At 33.2% G+C, this 21,249-nt stretch overlaps 1 protein-coding gene across 30 annotated transcripts in view; it reads right to left on the bottom strand.

The window, feature by feature from the left end:
* LOC129746673 (ryanodine receptor) overlaps nt 1-21,249 on the bottom strand; it is a 146,039-nt gene that overhangs the window by 100,562 nt on the left and 24,228 nt on the right. The gene's annotated exons all lie outside the window — the stretch shown is intronic.

Here is a 21,249-nt window from a genome sequence, read left to right as displayed (position 1 = left end):
ATTAAGTTTTCATAATTATGACTGGAAAAACCTGATGTTTTTTTTCTTGAGCCTCTTTTTTCCAATAGCTTAAAATATTAAAATTTAAAAAAAAGAATCAGAGAATGGCATAAAGATTCTTTAAGTCAAGTCACCAAAACGAAACACTTGAAGCCCAAATTTGTTTTCTTCTCTTAGGGGGTGCGGAGAGCCATGAAAAAGTTGGTCGCAGGATGACAGCGAACTTTGTTTTCGTCACGACAAAGTCCTTATTTACCATTGCCTTCTCAACGAAAAAGGATAATCACGTTCCCGACCGAAGCACGCTTAATTATCGCCGGTTATTGTCGATCTTTTTATCGTGCCCAGGGCCTTTTTTCTCTCCTTAGAAGGGGTCCTGGCTGGGCTGTCATTATTGTGTTGAAGGAAAACTCCTAACTAGGACATCCGTATGCAAGTAACTGAAGAAGTGGCAAAAGTTTCATAATTAGAGACCAAGTTTATTTCGTCGTTTGGCCTTGGTTCTGGCTGCAGCTAGAAGGGGTGTACAAGTGCTCTAAGTTAACGACTTGGATTTGGCACGTTAAATGGCTTACTGTATCCGTTCGAGTATCTCAAAAAGCATTAATGTTATGTTGATTCGGGAACTTGTGACTTAATTTCGATTTAAGTGCTTTCTTACTCATTTATCGTTAACCCTTTTCTTTGAGAACAACAATGTTCTGCTTAAAGTCTTATGTTTGGTTTCAAACATTTGATTGCTCTTTTCATACATTAATCATTTAGAACAGGGGTGAGCAACCTTTTGAGCGTACGGGCCAATGTGGGTTCGAAATTTTATAATGCGGTCCATTTGAAATAACACTGCAGATAATCAGTAGTTCGTGTGAACATAAGATCATTTATTTTTATAACTACAAATACCGTGAAGGCACCAATGGCCGCGCATTTAAACTATGATGAATGTTCTATGTGCCGTACAAATATAATTTTTTTGTGCGATTCTTAAAAGATAGGCACTGACACGCAGTTAAACTTACGTACTTTAAGGGAAAAATTTAAAAGCGAGAAATTTTTCATTGCATCGCCACAAAAAACGGGAATTTGTAAAAAGTGCCGGTGTGCCAATGGCCGCATACGCATATGGTGCTTGTTCCAATCGCCGCTCACAAGTGTACCAATGGACGCGCATTTTTTAATTAGGATTTAACAGTATATAAGGTATTGAAACAGTTGTTTACATGGCTCTCAGGCATATTCATAGGTAAGGATTTTTATGATTCATACATCAAACACCGATTTGTCTCCATTGTTTGTGAAACTAGTCTGATGCTGAATTAGTATGAGACGCCATTTTTACAAAGCATTATTTTGCCGGAAGATATTTTGGAACAATGTTTTCGGTCTCGATTTGGATAAATCATCACACATTCGGCGAGCTGTCTTAAAAATCTACGACAAAACTGACCAACTAAAACTAAACAAGTCCGAATTGCTATCTAACCTCAAGTTTGTAGCAATTTTCATTAGATAATCGTTTCTTGTGATATTGTTTCTAAAACGGGTTTTTTTTAAGTCCGTTATATGATGGAAAATATAGATTGGAAAGCCTGTCTGTTAATCTTATGTAACCTTTGTGAACTTCTCGAAGAACTTTTCTACGTTTAACTGCTGATAAATACTAGAAGACTTTCCGTGCGCGGCGATAGAAACATTCAAAAATCCCAACAAAATTGTCATTTTTTCCGCCACACAATCTTCAAACTGTTCACTTTTCTTCATAAATGATTCATTGTAAATCTACAAATAACTTACGATCAAAAAGGGACCCACTTAGCTTACTTGTTGAGGACTACAGAAAAAATGGCATCCGACAAAAACGATGTTTGTTTTGATTTTTTTATGACCTCAAGAAGCAGAATAAATTTATTTCTAGTACGGCAAGTGAAAGATACCTAGCGTAGGTATCAGAAAATGCGAAACATAGAAATTTTCGTGTTCAATTCCGGAGAAAATAAAGATTAATGTTGAAAGTGCGCGGCCATTGTTGCTTTCACGGTATCTATAAAAAAAAAGGAAAAAAAGGAAAAAAAAAGGAAAAATCAAAAGAATAACACATAATATAACAAATTTAACAGCCAATATCAGCCGAGATTGGTAAGATCACTAAATTAAACTCAGTTTTGGTGGTCATTTTAAAATATTTTTTTTCAGAAAGGTTATTTTTTGTCGTCTTTTTAATCGTAAATATCATTCGCTAATTTTTCTTTCTCAAAACCGGAAATTTTCCAAGGTAATTTTTTTCCGAAACCGCTGTCTTTATTTATAGCTCGTGGTTTAAAAAATAAATAAATCTATCTAAGCCCTGGTTTTTTTTCCTTTAAACGATGAAAGAAACATTTATTTGTCATGAATCTCGTAATAAGATGATGAGCAAGAGCTGTCGATATCCAATAAAAACTATAATTTCACAGAATAATGAAAAAAAATTGTCAAAGAATTTTGGTTTTAGTTTGGTTATAGTAACGATTGGAGATTGGATTGGGAAATGCAAAATTCAAGACTGCAAAACTGTAGAATTTAAGAAAAACTGAACTGCAAAATCTTCATAAATCTGAAATTTGGTTGTGAACTGCGAATCGGAATTTTGTATCTGAAATCTGAATCGGGATCTGAAATCTTAATCTAAATTCTACATGTGATATCTTTCTCAATCTGAGTTCTGATTTCTTGAAAGACTTATTGTTTTGTTCGCATTCGAATCACTGGGTTCACCTTGTTTGTTGCGATTTTCTTTGTTGGTAAATGTTGATTTGTAGTTTGTATTTTTATTAATACTTTTTTACAATCTTTGTCCATTTTCATATGAATTATTTCCCGTATTTTACTTTTCATATTCTTACAAACGAGTTACTTGATAAATCCATTAATTTTTTTTGAATGTACAATTTGTTCAAAATAAATGCAGTTATTTTCACAATGTATTCTGTAACGTTTCATAATTTGGTTCATTTCAAATTCGAAATTCCTTCTTTTTTTGTTTCGGTATTGATTATATTGATCAATTAATTGTTCTTCACTTTTGCGAAATGAACATAAAAAGAAATTTTGTAAGTCTAATTCTCTTAAGTTTTTCAAACTATTCTTTAAATCTCTCAAATGTTTGATTTCAAAACTCATTCTTCAATAAATGTATTGTTGTGGTCAGGGCCGTTGGAAGAATAGATTAAAAAAAATACTAAGAGTATCTCATTATTTGGGTTCAAGTTCTTTTATAATAATAGTTTTTTTTGTTATTTCTTTATTTTAAACGGCTCATACCTTGCGGCTGTTTACAATTGATGTTTACAATTGTTTGCTTAGGTCTAGATTATAACTTTTTGAAGGTAACAGGAAATAGATAGGAAAATATGAAAAGAATTATAGACTCAGATTAATGGCTTTTAGAAAAAATAATAATAGTTATTCATTTAAAATTATTACTTTCGAAAATAATTCTTAAAATTTTGAAGCCTTAAAATATAAATGAGGGATCTTGAAGGCTTCATTTGAAAGAAAAACTTTGGTGAAAATTTATCCATTATTATGGAACAAAAGTAAAAGTATGAGGTTCAAATCTAATTTTTTTTTCAACTCTTAAAACTCGATACATTCAAATTTTAGTTAAAATCTTTCTTTTTGAAATATCTACAGTATAAATTATGTTAAACAACAAACCAATAAAATATATTTCCATCTTAATTTTTTCTGAAGCTCTAGATTAAGTTCAAGTTTATTTTATCAACACCTAATTATCTTTAATAATTCATTTCATTATTAATACTCTATGAATAAAATTAAATTTTAGATTATTTAGAATTCAGATCTTATTTTAAAAAAGATGGTTTTCACCTGTGCACTATAGGGTTTGAGGCGGCAAAAAGTCAAAAACTGAACTTAATCGGATGGCTTCTTTATTTTTACTGGTTGAACTTAATATTTGACTAAGATATCCCCAGTTTTTCAACTCATTATCTTGGATACTAATAGCACTACAGACATCAGACTTTGAAAAATTGAAAAATATATATGATGAAGGAAAAAAAATTAAATTACATATATTTCTATGGGAAATATTTTTTCTTAAATTTGAAGTACACCATATGAAAGCTTATATAAAAAGCTTTTAATTGAACCATTCAAAGTTTTTACACACTAAAATGAATTATGATAAATATTAGTAAATAAACAATTTTTTCAAAAGTCATAAACATTAAAGCTTTGCCAAAAAAGTTCCGCATTGCCGTATATTCTTTTCATTTTCAAGTTCTAGTTCAAGGTCATAAAAATATAATAAAAGAGTTTCCAGGTTTCTAAAGTACCGTTTTTAGAGTTATAGTCAAATAAAGCTGAAAATATCATGCAAATAGGTAATGTTTACCCATTAATGAGTATAAATTCAGCAAAGTTTTTGCTGATTTGTTAAAAAAAAAATTTATAATATTTATCATTTACCTATCGATTAGTTCAATAAACGGCTTTTAAAAGAACTTTAAAAGTTGTTTTAAAACAATTTTTGTATGAATTTATATAAAATTAATTTAAATAATTATTCAAAATTTACCAAAGAGTCCAAAACATCAAATAATATTTTTTTACAACTCTTTGTATGGACCTGACCCATAGTGCAGTGTGGTGTGTTTTTTGGGCTGTTGTGAATTTTAATTCCGATTCTGAATTCTGCATTTTAAACTGAATAAAAATTTAAAATTTTTCTTATTTGAAATCAATTTTTGAATCTAAATTGCACACCAAAATTCCCAATAATTATTAACCAAAAAGGCATTTTATAAAAGAATCCTGAACCAGAAATCTCTTATTTGAATTTAAATCTTGGATTTTCTGTTTGAATTCTTTTTTCAATTATTTATTCATAATTTAACTAGTCGATCTGAATGAAAATTCCGAATAATTTTTAAACTGCGACCCAGAGATGGGTCTTGATTCAAACATTCAGTCAGCGAAACTTTTTTGTAGAGAAACGAATCCAACTGTGTAAGTTGAAATTTCAGGGACTAGCTAAGATGAAAATTTATGTCAAAAACATGCGAAAAAAATTCGCCTTGTCTCCCGGTAGGACTTGAATCCACATCTTGCGCCTCTCCGGGGCCGCGGGAGAACCATTCCCTTCATTCCGATAGACCTCGACACTCGACCAGTATAATGTTCATACGCCAGGTTGTCTCCTAGTAGAATGTTAATACATGGGCCCCGGAGAGGCACAAGATGTCCTGAAACAAGTCAAGCTGTAGTTCTATTATTCAGTTGACTTCATCGAGTTGAATTCAGATTAGATTAAATATACGGCAGAAAACGCTCATCCTGCCCTGATTAAAAGTGCTCTGTTCGCCCCAGGTCAACAAATTTAAGTAAAAACGCGTTATAAAATTGATTAAAGTGAAAAATCAAAAATTTTATGATGGTGAAAATTGTAAAATAATGTGTAAATCATGTTGCAGTACATACAATTCAGATCAAGATGATTTAAAGGTCTTAAAAGCTTATTTGGTGGGGCTCAAAAGTTATAATATTTTCGTCACTTGCGAACCTAGCTGGTTATTATTTAATATTTCTGTAAAGAATGCAAAAGGGTATTTATTTTTTGGTGAAAAATGAATACTATAGGTAGTTTGAAACAAATCCTCATGAAAATTTGTTTAAGAAAATACGTACTTTTGTAGAAAAAGGAGTGCTGATTATGCCCTGGGTGCTCGTTATGCCATTATCTCCCCTACTCTGTTGAAATTTGAATCAATTTGAAATTTTTTAGATCTGTTTTTAGTTTAATTCAAACCATTTGGGGCCAAAAGAAAATCAGAAAAAATCAACAGTTTGAATTGTCATTAGTTGTCATTGTCATGAGTTTTCAAGTCGACAAATGAAGAATTTCCGAGGCGATTGTGCAAAATTATTTTTACCATGTCTTTTTGCACCGTAAATATCTCAACCACACGTTATTCTAAAAATCTGAAAAAAAAATAGGCAAGATAGTCCTTTTCATAACCAACTCAACGCTACTAAAATTTTGCATATCCGAGCTCTAGTAACGTAGCCATCACCGAAATAAAGTGTCCGAATACTAAATGACCATAGCTTTAGTTAGCTCCGATCGGAATTGAAAATTTGAAACCTTTGGTTTTTATTGAAGGCATTAAGAAAACTTTTTTTCAATTTTGATTGAACTTTACTGTTAACTGAATCTTTGAATTCAAATTTCAGTTATGTATGTTCACACTAGGGTGGCAATGAGCGGTTTGAGGCAATCCTAAATCAAGTCCGATTGAGCTGAAATTTTATACAGATCAGTTTTTTGGGCCATTCTGCAAAATGCATATTGCTGTCACCCTATTATTCATATTCTGTCTTGAAACTTTTTTTGTATTATAAAATCTGAAACAATTAAATAGATGCAATTCATAACTCTTAGTGAAACATAAGCGAACTCATATCGTTTGAAACCACCATTGGTCAGCAGATGATAAGATAAATAATTCATAGTCATAACATTTGTTTTTTTTGTTTTCCAGGCATAAATATTCCATGAAATTATTCATGAATGGAAACAGTTTTCGACAGTTGCAGTTTTGGAAATGACGATTTCCATACTCTGGCTTGGTTTGACTGAGTAGGTTGTCAACTTTGTTTTACGATGTTGACCTACATCATCTGGTAGTGGGAGATGAAGGTAAAAAGAGCCTAGAGGACTTTGTGTTGAAGGATTAACATGAAATTTGCATTTAGGCAACAGATATCGTGGGTATGCATTTCACATTGTACCTACTTTTTGTGAAACACGTAAAATGGTAGGGAAGAAATTGAAGATGAAGCTTTGAAAATGTCTGTTTTTTTTCTTTTAATTACATTAGTTACTAAATGCAAATTTTATCCTTTTTCGCTTGAACTTTTAAACATATCGCATATCAGGATGTACGTTTTTATGGAACATTCTTGAGGATTATAAGGCACTAATTTACTACATTTTACAAAACTTTCAATAAGTTACGATAGTGGCAAAGTTTCCCTGACCTCTATAAATGAAACGAACCAAACAATAAGTCGTAAGATATTTGCTTCTACTGCTGGCTGCTGCTGACAGCCAATCCGATTCACAACAAAACAAAGTTTATATCAATCGGCAGCTTACAGCTGCTAAACCCAAAAAAAAACTATAATGACCCGGTCAAAGGAATTTTAAGGGGTTTGACCGCACTTTGTTATACTTATGGGAGGGATCGTTGCCGGTCCGTATCGAATCCAAACAAACTTTGACTTCCAACTTCCGAAGCTTTCTGCTGTGAATACAAATGAGTGGGGTGTCCATTTGGCCGGCGAAATGTTTTGCTCTGCCGCTGCCCCTGGAAGCTTATCTGGGATATAAATGTTTCGGGTTTTTATCACGAGATTTAAGCGGGACCAGCTTTTAGCCAGTTAAGAACCCGCAAAATGAAATGATGCGTCTGATTTGTTTTTGACATCAAGCTAATAGGGACGATGATCTACTATTAGTTCAATTTAAGTTTGTTCTGGTAAAGAATTGATATGAATCAACTACGATTCTTTTCTAAATCAATTAACTGACTGACGTTTGAACTTACAAAAATTATTAGAGGCAAAATTACACATACCTGTAAGTAGATAGAAAAAAACCATATTAGTTATCGAAATTATATATCTAAACGTATAGCATAGCATCTAGTGAAAAATCGAAATTGAAACTAACAGATGAGCAGGATGTAAATAACTGAGTAGATTTATCAAAGTTTTCTTCGATATAACGGTGAACAATAGTTTTCTTTTTTGTTTTTAATAAAGAAGCAATTCTAAGGTTGCGAATAAAATTAAAAATTATTCAACAACAGTGATTTCCTGAACAAAAATGGCGGCATTTTCTTAGTTACACCAACTCGTATAAACTACATTATAAAGAATTCAGAGGAAAAGCGACATAACGAGATAACACTTTGATGATGAACTTTAGTAAACATGTATGATTTGACATATCAAGAAGATGCATCCCACCGCATGACTCAACTAACTTTCCATTCCAAAGAAAATGAAATACTCCATAAATCGAGTTGTTTTCAAATGACTTTGAACACAAGTGGAACAAAAAAAGGTTTGTACATAACGAGATAATATATTATGCTTAGAGATCCTTCCTTTTTCCAAAACGAAATTGTCTCGTACAATGTAATGCGAGCTTGGGTAAAATTGTAATTGTTTTCAAGTGATTTATTTCAAATTTGAAACACTAATTTGAACGAAATTTGAAGTGCTTCCATACAAAATCAATATGAAATACGACCCTCAGAATGGGGGTAGGCTTAATAGCGGCACGTTATCCAAACATACGGGAAAATTGTGCCTAACCCTACTCAAGCAGGAAATACTTATACTTAATTTTGCTATCATGCCTTGAAAGTAAAATTTGGTATCATTTTGTCCGATTAAGGTAGTACAAAGCCAAAAATTGGATGTCAAATTCCTTATACACGTATATCTCAATAGTGCAAAGTGCAGGTTCAGAAAAGAGATAGGCTTAATAGCGGCACGTTATCCAAACAAACGGGAAAATTTTGCCAAAACACTTTTAGTGAAACCAATATTTAGCAGAACTGTGCTACCTGCTTATACAAAATGTGGGCCAAATTTTGGCATTTCACCACTTTTATTCTAGCATAAAGACACCAAATTTTGCTCAAACGACTTGATAGCAAAATTTGGCATTATTTGCTTTCAGTTCGATTGAAATTCAAACACCTGAATAACCTTGATTTTTCGTCGGAGAAAAAATACGATTAGGTATTAATTCATGCTACCATCTCATTTTTCTGACCTTTAAAATGATCGAGACCTTAATGATGCCTGGTTTAGCTTTTGTTGGAAAATCAACACCTAATCGTGCTATCATACTTTATTTTGGGACCAAATTAAAAAAAAAAACAATAAGACATGACATGATTCAAGCAATTTAACGAGATTTTTCAAAATATTTGGAAAATTCTCCCACTTTAAAACAAGCTTTGAAACGCCTACAAGTTTAGATTAATTCAAATAGTGTAAATATTTACAAAAAAATTACTCTCCACCTCTATAAGGGAGGATTCCATACACACAGTAAAAAATTTCTCGATGTAGGTATACGGCATCTTAAACAAGAGGGATCTTTAATTTCTCAAATGTAATTCAAATAAAGATGAAATTTTCAACTCAGACAGTGATTATCCGGAAAAACTCTCGCCAGAACAATTCAAGTCAAGGTGACACGGACCGGTAAATCCTGATGTTTCAAAGCAATTCTTTGAATATTTACGAATTTTTAATAATAAATGTTAACTAGCGTAGGTTTAAAAAAAAAAAAAACTCACAATATCTCGGTATTTTATAAAAACTGCAAATATTCTGAAAAAAAATCTAAAATTTTACATCGCTGTGTATTTTACCACGACTATAAGCTGTTCCCTTTTCAGACGATGGAGGTTTTTTTTTGGATTGAAATGCAGTGGATATATCTTTGAAGTCCTATGTCCACTGACTTACCAAGTTTTTGAGATATTCATCAACACGATTTGATTTGATCAGACAAATGCTATTCTATCCAGAAATTCATTGGTATTTTTCTTCAAAGCTTCAAATGACAAAAATAACAAAAATGACAAAAATGACAAAAATGACAAAAATGACAAAAATGACAAAAATGACAAAAATGACAAAAATGACAAAAATGACAAAAATGACAAAATGACAAAAATGACAAAAAACGACAAAAAGGACAAAAATGACAAAAATGACAAAAATGCCAGGAATGACAGGAATGACAAAAATGACAAAAATGACAAAAATGACAGAAATGACAAAAATGATAAAAATGACAAATATGACAAAAATGACCAAAATGACGAAAATGACTAAATGACTAAATGACTAAATGACAAAAATGACAAAAATGACAAAAAAGACAAAAATGACAAAAATGACAAAAATGACAAAAAGGACAAAAATGACAAAAATGACATAAATGATAAAAATGATAAAAATGACAAAAATGACAAAAATGACAAAAATGACAAAAATGACAAAAATGACAAAAATGACAAAAATGACAAAAATGACAAAAATGACAAAAATAACAAAAATGACAAAAATGACGAAAATGATAAAAAAAATACGAAATTGACAAAAAAAAATAAAAATGACAAAAAATAACAAACATGACAAAAATCCATTTCGGGCTTTTTATTTATGGGAGGTTTCTTCAGATACAGAAAATACTTCAAAGTTGTTCTAAAAATGCATGTGAATTCGATTGGAAAATGCAGGGTTTTTCAACAGTCAACAGCTGATTATAGGTTAAATTGGCCTCGTAATTATGGTTGATTTAATAAAAAATCATCAAGTGGGTGCAACCGTGTCAGTAATTTTTGATTTGAACATAAATTTTGTTTAGTCAAATTTTCGAACGAACCAGCTTTCAGGTCAGGTTGACTAAACTTCTCAGAATTTTGTAACACTTGACTCGATTGCTAATTTAAATAGATTTCAGATTGAATACTAGTAAATCACCTGGTTGATATAAGCTTGCATTTCCCACAAAAAAAAACATATCTGTTCAATCTTCTCACAGGTATATACATTCCTTATCAATGCACTTTGAACTATGAATCCATTTAAATTGATTATGAAGGCTACTCAAGCATAGAGAACAGACGTACAAGCTAGCCCACGAAACTTGTGTAAAAATCCCAAGACCCTTTTTGATTTTTTGTGAGTTGATATATGATTACGCTTTTTCGAAAACTGGGCACTTTAAAGTTGAATTGTGACTTTTGAACGGCGCAATAGATGGCACTGTTTGTAGTCGATTTCTAACGTATTTTTTTGGTGAAAGCATTTGAAATTTTACACACTTTTTTGACGATTTTTTGTTCGAGCTTGTACGTCTGTTCTCTGTGACTCAAGTTCTCAAACTTGGATGGATTGATTTGTATGCCAATACAAATACTCAGACCTCTTTCTGAAGCTTGACGGTTAAAAAGGACTGGTGTTGATTATCGAATCAAATTAAACCAACCAAAAACCCGGCCCTTATCAGATTTTCGGTGCCACACATTCGGCATTCCCCGGATTAAAAGATGAATCATTTCTGACAGAAGGGCAACTTCCCGCATCAACGGCAACACCGCGCGAGCTCGTTAGTGTTTCGCCGTAACCGAAATGCTAATCAACAAACCGCGCCAACACCTTTGTAATCCCAGCTGTCTCCCTACCCCTAAATTCAACCACCTTTTTCGGATCTGTTTGATTTCGGCTTGATAAATTCCGGCTCCAGATGGATAACAACCGAAAAGCACCCATCCCATCAAGCATTAGGCCTTCCGCCCATCATCGGGGGTAGTGTTGCCTCTAATTCATAATGTATGAAAGGGTTCTTCTATAGAGTGGTTCATGGGATTTTGCGAATATATTGATTTTTGTCCTGTAAATGTTCCTGAAAGAGTATAATTTTTTTTTCGAACAGAACCTTGTATTTTTACTTTGACTTAGTTCAAAAAGGGTCCAGTGAAAATTTGTTATTCTACTTTGAAATCTTGAATTGAAAATAAAGTTAGACAGAAGTCAATGCTAGATTTACACCCTAATGAAAACATACTTCGCAACATTTATTAACCCAAAAAAAAAAAGAAATTGTTTACGAAGTTGCCGCTGAAGGAGATGGTGCTACTCAGTAAAAAGCCAAAAAGTGGAGACCTACTGGCTCGTTTGACGAATTACTTTATGGGATCTTACGACACATTTATGGCATCTGGCGTGATGATGAACTAACTAATTTCATGGCGTTTTCGGGCACACGAACATGTACACTTGAACAAACACACACCCCATCGAATTACCACGAACAAAAATTAAATAAATTGGTCACAATATTGATTCCACTATGTTCCTGTTTCGTGGAAGTAAAATCATAATTTTTTAAATTTTTTTAGTCCTTTGAACGATATTCTATGTCGATGTCTGTCCAACTGTTATAAATTGATTTATAAATTGTATTTATGTGTTGCCAATTTATTTTGACAGACGAAAACCCTCCCTCAACCATGTCCTAATTCATAACCTTTATCTGAAATCATTGGTATTGCGTATTAGATTTACATTTAACGCATAGAATATTTATTCCGATTGGTAAAATATCTCGATTTATTCGAAGAGTACAGACACTTTTCAGAAAAAAAATAGTTAAAAAACTTGATTTCATAGCTAATAAATAAAAAAAAACGAATGTTGTATGAAAAAAGATAAGGATTATGATTCAAAATAAAATTGTCAACCATGTAGAATAGTATATTGTTGGATCTGCGACTGATGAATGTAGTCTAATTTAGGACGTTTCGGCTTCTCAGTCAGTTGAAATATTATTTAAAACAGCACATTTACTCAATGTCCAACGTTTCGGCTATGATCTTGGCCATCATCAGGGAAAATAGAGTGTGTATTGTTTGTGTCTGTTGGATTTTTAATGGCTGGGTTGATGTTGGATTTTTCCGAACCAGAATGATTAATAATAAGAATAATAATAAGAATAATAATAATAAGAAGTGATCGCTAGGAGACAGACATTTTAAAATAGACACAAAAAGTGGTTAGATTAGATTAATCCAGTGTTTAAATTATTAATCATTCTGGTTCGTAAAAATCCAACCTCAACCCAGCCATTAAAAATCCAAGAGCCACAAACAGTACACACTCTATTTTCCCTGACGATGGCCAAGATCATAGCCGAAACGTTGGACATTGAGTAAATGTGCTGTTTTTAATAATATTTCAACTGACTGAGAAGCCGAAAAGTCCTAAATAAAAATAGTATAGGTATTCATATCATGACCTAAGGTCATTGATAAAGTTACAGAGTTTCAATTAACTATGAAAAACTTCTTCAAGTGTTTTTGGATGATGAGTCTGTTGATTTATACGTTTCGAGAACACAAATTCTGCTCAAAAACCAAGGAAAAATAGATGTTTCTATAACTTTTCAATTGAGATCTTCGTCGTTTTTGACACGGATTTGTGTTCAAATCAGCACCAACACGTGAAAAGGGTCTATGTTCATTTATGACGTTTCGAGAAAAATGCGTTTGAAAATTTTGCAATCTTTTTTAAATCGCTAATTAAATTTCACGAGTAATCTTGCAAGTCTTTATGGTCAAAACAGTGCGTAGGATAATTCTAAATATGTTTTTATCGATACGACGGTGTTATCATGGAAAAACAGCTAGCAATTGTTTATAGACCCTAGCTGGAGTATGAAATTCGTCTAAATGTTTTATACACCCTTTGCTTTGTACTGTATGCCTCATATGTGTGAGCGAGATGGAGATAAAATTTCCCCTATTTTTTGACAAATGCTTATGATTCTCACTATAATGTTTAGCATCTAGACCGTTTGCTTTGTTGTGGAGTAAAGGGTGTATAAAACAATCTGTGTGGGGATAATGCCATTTTATGGCTCTAAATTTTTTAGATTGTTTGCTCAAGCTGCATTATAAATCTTACGAAAACTGAAAAACTAAGAACGGTTTTTGTGTTAAGTAGAGCTTATGTTGGGCTATTCGAATCCACTAAAAACGGATTTTGTTTACTTTTTCTAAAAACGGATTTTGTTTACCTTTTTCTTTTATACCCTTTTCACATGTTGGTGCTGAAATGGTACAGATGAGAAAAGTTTTTTGATAAAAAGAACAGGTTAGAAAATTGCAACGCTAATTCATCACCAAATTATATTCACGAGAGATTGAAAAAAATGTGTTAAAGAGCCTGATTGAAACAAAAAAAAGAAGCATACTGCGACATGTGAGGTACATGAAACTACAATAAGACGTTTGACACATCTTGAGAATAACCAATAATAAAAAAGACGAAATCGCGATACGAACTTTAGAAACTTGTCTAGCTTTTGCATGGAGGTTAAACCAAGAAACTTCTCCTTAGAATGTCGTGTGTGACAGACACATTTTTTCTGTTAGAATAAACAATATTTGATAACTGATAAACGAACAAACCTTATTTAAAACAGGGTTGAAATTTACCTTAAATATTGTGGCTTCAGAGATATGGGTAAGGCTTTTTGAGCAAAAATTTTATAATCTTAAAAAAAATTAAATTATTTCTGGTATTATTTTTCTAAGCTTTTGATCTTAAAAGCTTGAATTCATGTAACAAGTTTTTTGAAGATCACTTTGAAGAACTTTCAAAGGCCTTTCAATTTTTCTTAAAATTCTCATTTTTAATTCAAAAGGAAAAAAACGAAAATAAAACATTTTTAGCTTTTTTCTCAGTAGTCAAATTTACCTGCGGTGTCCGAGAAACTTGATTATAGATTTTAAGCCATCAATTTGATCATATCGTAAAATGAGCGGAATAGGAATATGGAGATAAATTGGGACAGATGATGGGAAAGTTGTTATGATTCAATTATCTGATAACCAAATACAAATATTTTCATTTTTGTTTTAGACTAATAAGTCCCTGATTCATTGCAAAAAAAAACACATTTAAGTATAATTAATATAAAACTTAGCTCTTTTAGAAATGGGACACTTTCATTTGCTGGTTGTGAATTTACTAGTTATCAGACATAAACAATTTTGACAGCAATTTGTTGCCTGTAAAAAATACTATCAGACCCATCTTTTTCAAATTTAAGAATTTACGTGGTTCCAAGATATTTACGCAAGAGAAAAAGAAAAAAAGAGTTGCATAGTTTACTTCAAAATCCATCATTATCAAATGGATAGCTGATAAACCCGTTGATTATTCATAAAATGTCTGTGCGTGAGTGGTGGAAATGTATGCAAACACTGTGAAAAAAGTCCATAAAGCTCGAATCATGCGTTGGAGTGAAGCACATGATCGGCAACTACGGTTAAGGGTCATCAGAGAAGTCATACCAGATTTTTTTTTAATTTTTAATGAGTGAAAAACTAAGTGTAGATCGCTGAAATGTCCTGCAAAGTTTTCAAGTTTGCCTAGCTATAACTATTAAAACCCAACCTCAAACAAAAAATTTTAGCTATTTTAGCTTGACACAGGTGATTTCTGATGGACGACAAAATTTGTGAAAAACCCTATTTAAACAAATTTCAGTGGTTGAATCTTATAACATTTCTAATCGTGGCAAGGTCCCTCTCAGATTGAAGTACATATTTGCTGGTTGTTTGGTTAAAAATATAAATATTTGCCAAGACTCTGCTCCTGTGGAAAAAACAACAATTTTCAAAACCAAACTTTGGTTTTCACTGTTTTAAAAGTTTAAAAAAGAACTCTTGTTTATCTATATTTCGCAACCTACGATGTTAACTAACCGATTATATGTACTTGAAGTTCAATCTCATAATGGTTTTTCTTCGGTTGTGGCAGATTTTTCCATCAGACATACCAGTAAAAACGTGTTTTGTGGCACAAAAATAATCAAGTTTTATAATTTCGAAATAGCTGAATCCACCAAATTGTCCTCATTTTCTTTCAAAGACTGGAATTTGGCCGAAAAGTAACGGAAAACGAAGGAAGAGAATGAAGCCACCCAAAATACAGATTTGACGAAGTAGGGGAGAAGCGGGCTATATGCGCATATTAAGGAAAACACTCATTTTCTCCCATATTCCGATAGATAGGAGCCTGAAAACTATATGCACATGAGCGGACATCTGTTTTCTATACGTAAGAGCAATTTTCCTGTTAAAATCTCTTACAGTTTTTGTGAAATTAATTTTATAGTAAAAGAAGTCAAAATAGCCGATTTCCTAAACCGGCGGGCTAAATGCGCATATTTATGTTTTAAGCTATATTTCATTTACACTTGCAATATTTTGAAATTATTTAATTAAAAAGGGTAGAAACGGATGTTAAGCATACGTCAAGGCTGAAATTTTGGTGAAATTTTTTACATCACTAGTTCTTTTGCATGAAACATAGTTAAGTATGCCATATGGCCATATTTCGTGGTAATATTTTGTTCATATTGTATTTCTATCCGATCAGTATGAAGTTTTTCTTTTTTCGCTGTAAGATCGTGATTTGAGCGTAGATTTAATGTTTAAATGATAGAAAGTAAAAAATTTATAAGAATAATCTATTTTTCATGATATAGGCATTTAACCTGCCTTGATATGGGCATTCAGAACCTGTCTCTTATTCCAATATCTTATCATCTACAACTTTGCCAAAAGCTTGAATTTGTTGAATTTCCGATTTCCAGATGAATAAGAAAGAAAAACCATTAAAATTTTTGTTCGCAGAATCTGTACGCACAATAATTAAAGTTCAATATATTATAACAAAACTGACAAAAATCTTGTTTGAATTTTTAAATTTTTTCGACTTTATATAACAATTTATTTTTTTCATGCCATGTGCTAAAAGCGTATTACCCTCAAACTGCACTGATTAGATATGATGAATCTCTAGCCATATCGGCAATAGGCTGTATGCGCATATTACCCAACATGCGCATTTAGGAACACTTCCCCCTATAAGTGGAAAAAACTGATCAATAACATGACTGAAAAAGTGTGCGCCGGCCGATGGGAGATACCAAGATTAAAGTAGAAAAATTTCTTTCAAAAACTGATAATTAATTTTTTTTATGTATATCTAATCATAACTTTTATTTTCTCCATAAAAAATATTTAGATCAAACTAATGGTGAACTGTTAGTTCAATCAACGGTTCATGAACGGTTAGTTCAATCAAGATCTTTGATTTTAATGGTTTATAACATCCAAATTTTTGATACAGAATCAAAAGATGGACAATGTTGCTGCATATATTTAGGGGCAAAAATTATAAACATTTCTAAATATTTTTTGGTCTCAAAAACACATGAAACTTTACCGTCATGCAATTCCCAAGTCCTCCCAGTATTCCTGTGTTCTTTTTTTTATTCAAACTTAGCCATTTGTTCTATACAGGCTTTCTCATAGAAAATGTCCGTTTTTTTCATATCCGAAAATTATCATAGAATGACCATAAAAATAACTCTAAAACCACTGATAATATTGACAGGACACTTAGAACAAAAATTCGATCATTTTGTGCCTATTTTTTTTCGTCTAATTTAGCAGGTTCGCAATACCGACGGCAGGTGGCGAACCTACAATTTTTCCGATAGAAATGCCCAGTAGGAAAAATGTACCTGTTTTGCACGATTTTATCGACAGAATTGCCTGTTTTTTTTGCGAAAGTCGGGTGGCACTTTCTAACTGGGATAGCATTTCTTCAAATCAATCGATGCGCACTCTGGAATCGATATTGCGTACTGTTGGAAAAATTATCCAAAAAACGAAATCGACTGTCCAGTCAGTATTGTCAGTGCTAAAACTATACCTATAGGGGTTGAGTGGGGTAATTATGAACAAGGGGTTATTCCGAACAAACGTCGTAAGCGCCGTTAGAATCATAGTAGGGTTTCAAAACTGATCAAATGTGATAGTATGTCATTCCATTGATAAGTTACAGTTATAACTTGCAAACCTAACTGTATAAATTTTGTAGTTACAGTTATTAACAAAATTTATGTCTCTGAGAAACGAAAATCGTTTTGAGACGTGTCTCATCAATTGACTCCCTCGTCAATGTGAATGGAAATAAAATGTTATTTTTGAAAGTTTTACGGTTGATAATTGATGCTCCTAGCGGTGTGATATGATTTTATGTTGAAAAAAATTTCCACCCACGCACAAAGAAGTGTTCATATTTACCCCATACTTTTCAAGATGCGGGGTAATTTTGAACACTTGTTTTCTCAGTATTGGTTTATGATTAAAATTTACTTTTTACCTTCAAAATCACGGTAACCATTCAAATCTTGAAAATAAGCCTAAAATATTACTTTATATTTTTTTTAGAATTTTGGATCTGTGATTACATATACGAAAAGATGCCTTCCAGTTATGTAAAACTGAAAATAACCTATAACTTCTCAACAGTAAATTAAAAAAATCAACAAATCTCACAACAACGCACTGTTTAGTAGATGTGGTGCAATCTAGGAATAAAGCCAATATCAAAAGTCCTAACATAACAAGAATTGTTACAGTGTTCATAATTACACCATAGACAAGGGGGTAATTATGAACAAACGGGGTAATTATGAACAAGCGTTTCACGCCCACAAGCTACAACTTTAAAAACAGAATAAAATTCTTAAAATGAAGAAGGGAACCAGTCATTCATTTTTTGTTACTTTCCAGAATTTCAACTTTAAAGAGCTACTTGTTTGAGCTGATAGTATGCAAAACTGAGTAATTTTGTTCATAATTACCCCACCTAGCCCTACAAAGGAAAAAAGTTAAACTTTCATATAAAACAACCCATTTGCTTCTAAATGCTATCAATTTATCAGGAGAGGTGTTTGTTTGTGAGTCTTCGAAAAAACAGATATTTTAAAACTTTAAAACTACATTTTAAGTTATATAAAAAATCTCCAACTACAAACCAAAATAAAGCCTATTTAAAACTTAATTTATTCAAACGTAGAAAACAGTTTTCAGATATTTTGGCTCCAGACTTAGTTGATGATGATTATCTGCAAAAATTTCATGTTGATCCAAGTTACCCCGGTGATCAAAGTTCCCCCAGTTAACGGTATTTTATTCGACGTTGAATGAAGCGTTTTCTGAGGATTGTGTTTTATAATGCACTAGAGTGGACTGTAAACACTCTTTCATAGGCTTTCAGCAAACACGACACCAAAACTTCACCCCGTTCCGACGCTGGGACGGACGAGTTAAAAAATCGCGACTACTCTCGGTTGTGGTTGGGTACGAACTTATGCTTTTATTGCCGTTTGTTTTTCATTACCAGTTCGGCTCTCTGGTTCTCTTCTTTTGCTAGGCGGTGTAGCAGTGAGACGTGAGAAATTGAGTAGTTATGCCTGTTAGCACGTCTCACTGCTGGGGGTTCCACAAACAACGGAATCAAGTTTCATTTCAGAACATTCCGGCCCCCTTGAAACCAGCCGGATTTCAATTTAAATTCTTACAAACTATTACAATTCATCAATATCAACAAATTATCCTACTAAGCTACTCTATACAATGCCAATGCAACTTTGTTGCTAAAAAATTCTACATCTTTTAAGGGTGATGAACCCATCTATTTCCCATTCCCGTACGCCCATGGGGAACTTCTCTCTCCCAATTTCAATACCGTTTTATGTTTTTTGTTTTGCTTTGCAACTTCGTGTTGGTTGCATGTTGAGGTTTTCTTCACTTTTTGCAACCTTTTTTGCTGAAAACTTTGATTTTCAGCTGTTTTGTGAGGTTCCCGGACTTGGAAATCAGTGGTAACTGAAGCCGCGTCACACAATGATGTTCAGGTGAGTTAGTTGGATCCACATACAGAGACCGGTGTGGTGATAATGTCACCTTATTTTTCCAGCGTTCGGTACACCTGTCCCAGCCAATGCGATACTGTGGGTTACGATGCGATGCAATGTGTGAATCAGACACCAAATATTGAAAATTGGTCTGCTACGATGTCCTTCAGGTAGGTTGTTTTGGATTCAGTGATGTGCATAGTGCTCAATGTTGACCGGAAACCATTCGTTTCAGATGTCGTGGCCACAAACATCTTTGCTGCCAAACGGAGCTACATGGGTCAAACAGCTCAGATCCGCCTTGGGAGATCAATCCAAGGGAGACCGATCCAATGCAGAGGTCTTTTGAAGTGTAGTTCACGTTACTTTAAGGCTCGCATGAAACGAAATAAATAAACGTCAATGACCATATCAAACGGTTATTTGCAACATCACCAGGACAGACCATTTTAACCCAATTTTTCATTCATGCAAAACGGTGAAACGATCAACTATGAATTAATATGAACTCAACAGCTCACAGGAAAATATGTGGCATGACAAAAACCGATTGTAATTGTAAACGGCTTCCACAATATGTCGACTAATTTAGGGAGTTTTGCCAAAATTTAAACTTATATATCGTACAAAAATTCACCGCGAATAATTTTGATAGTCCGGAAACTTATCTGACTCCGACTTACTGACACAATTTCAATTTAGGCCCGCATTGACCATTTCCGACAATATTCAGAGGCTATTAAATAGCAAAACCAATTATTCTGACTCTAGACTTCGCAATTTTAAAGTCCGACTTCTCCATTTATCTATTTTTCATGTTCCATGCTACTCGTTGGTTTGATCAGGCAGAGGTAATTTTTTAAACTATATGTGATAAAAATTTGAACTGTATTGTGAACACTAACTACTCGCACGTCTTTCCTTTCCTCGATTGTCCAAACGGGTGTTGTTAGTCGACAAAGGTAGCCGAACAAACCGACCTCCAGAAATGCTGTATTTACTCCAATCATGCTGTCGTTATTGGAGGCTCTGGGCTCTGGGTGAATGTAGCTTTATCTAGGGATCTAGAGTAAAGTAGAAGGCGATAAGTGACTGCTGTCTTGCATCAAGCTAACGCACGTGGCAATCATCAACAACAGACCGGCAGAGGATGAACATACTCTCTCAGATCTTAGAAACGCTGATTCAAACGACTAACTCTAAAAAGTGCGAATCAAATTTACAATAGCAAATTCCTGAGGTGTCAACGGACCATCTCGTCGACACAGCTGATTGACATGCTGAACGTTTAATCTGAAGTGAAGAGTCAATGCGATATTACCGACCAAACTCGTAAGACCATTATTTTCATTCGGGGTTTACATTTTGCTCTTAGTTCATAGTCATTGAAATTTTTTTCTTGGCCTTCTGTAGTTCGATGAGGCCAATATTGCTCAGCAGATGTCTGCCGCTTTAAAATTTTCAAATGAGCCAATGACCAACACCAAAAATCTGAACATCTGACAAATCGTACTCAAAGCCTGACTCAAAATCTTTATCATTTTCAGAAAATCTTTCCAACACTTACTTTTCCGTCTTTAGTCAGCTGTTTCAGACACTTTTCCGCCAAATACGGAAAACACCCAGCTCCGTATGTAACCGTCATTAATTCGTAGGTCTTTAATGATTCATCTAATGCCTCTCGTCACCAAATCCGTGGAAGCTGTTGATCCGGTTGCTGAACTTGTACCATGCTGTACACCTTCTCGACATCGGCACTGATGACATATCGGTGCAAACGGAAGTGCATGATGATCGACAACAAATCGTTCTGCACAGTAGGCCCCACCATCAAAACATCGTTTATCGAAACGACCGTTGAG

This window comes from Uranotaenia lowii, chromosome 2 (assembly GCF_029784155.1).
Source record: "Uranotaenia lowii strain MFRU-FL chromosome 2, ASM2978415v1, whole genome shotgun sequence".
Classification (NCBI taxonomy): domain Eukaryota; kingdom Metazoa; phylum Arthropoda; class Insecta; order Diptera; family Culicidae; genus Uranotaenia; species Uranotaenia lowii.
The sequence above is the reverse complement of the archived record's forward strand: the minus strand, read 5'-3'. Positions and strand labels throughout refer to the sequence as shown.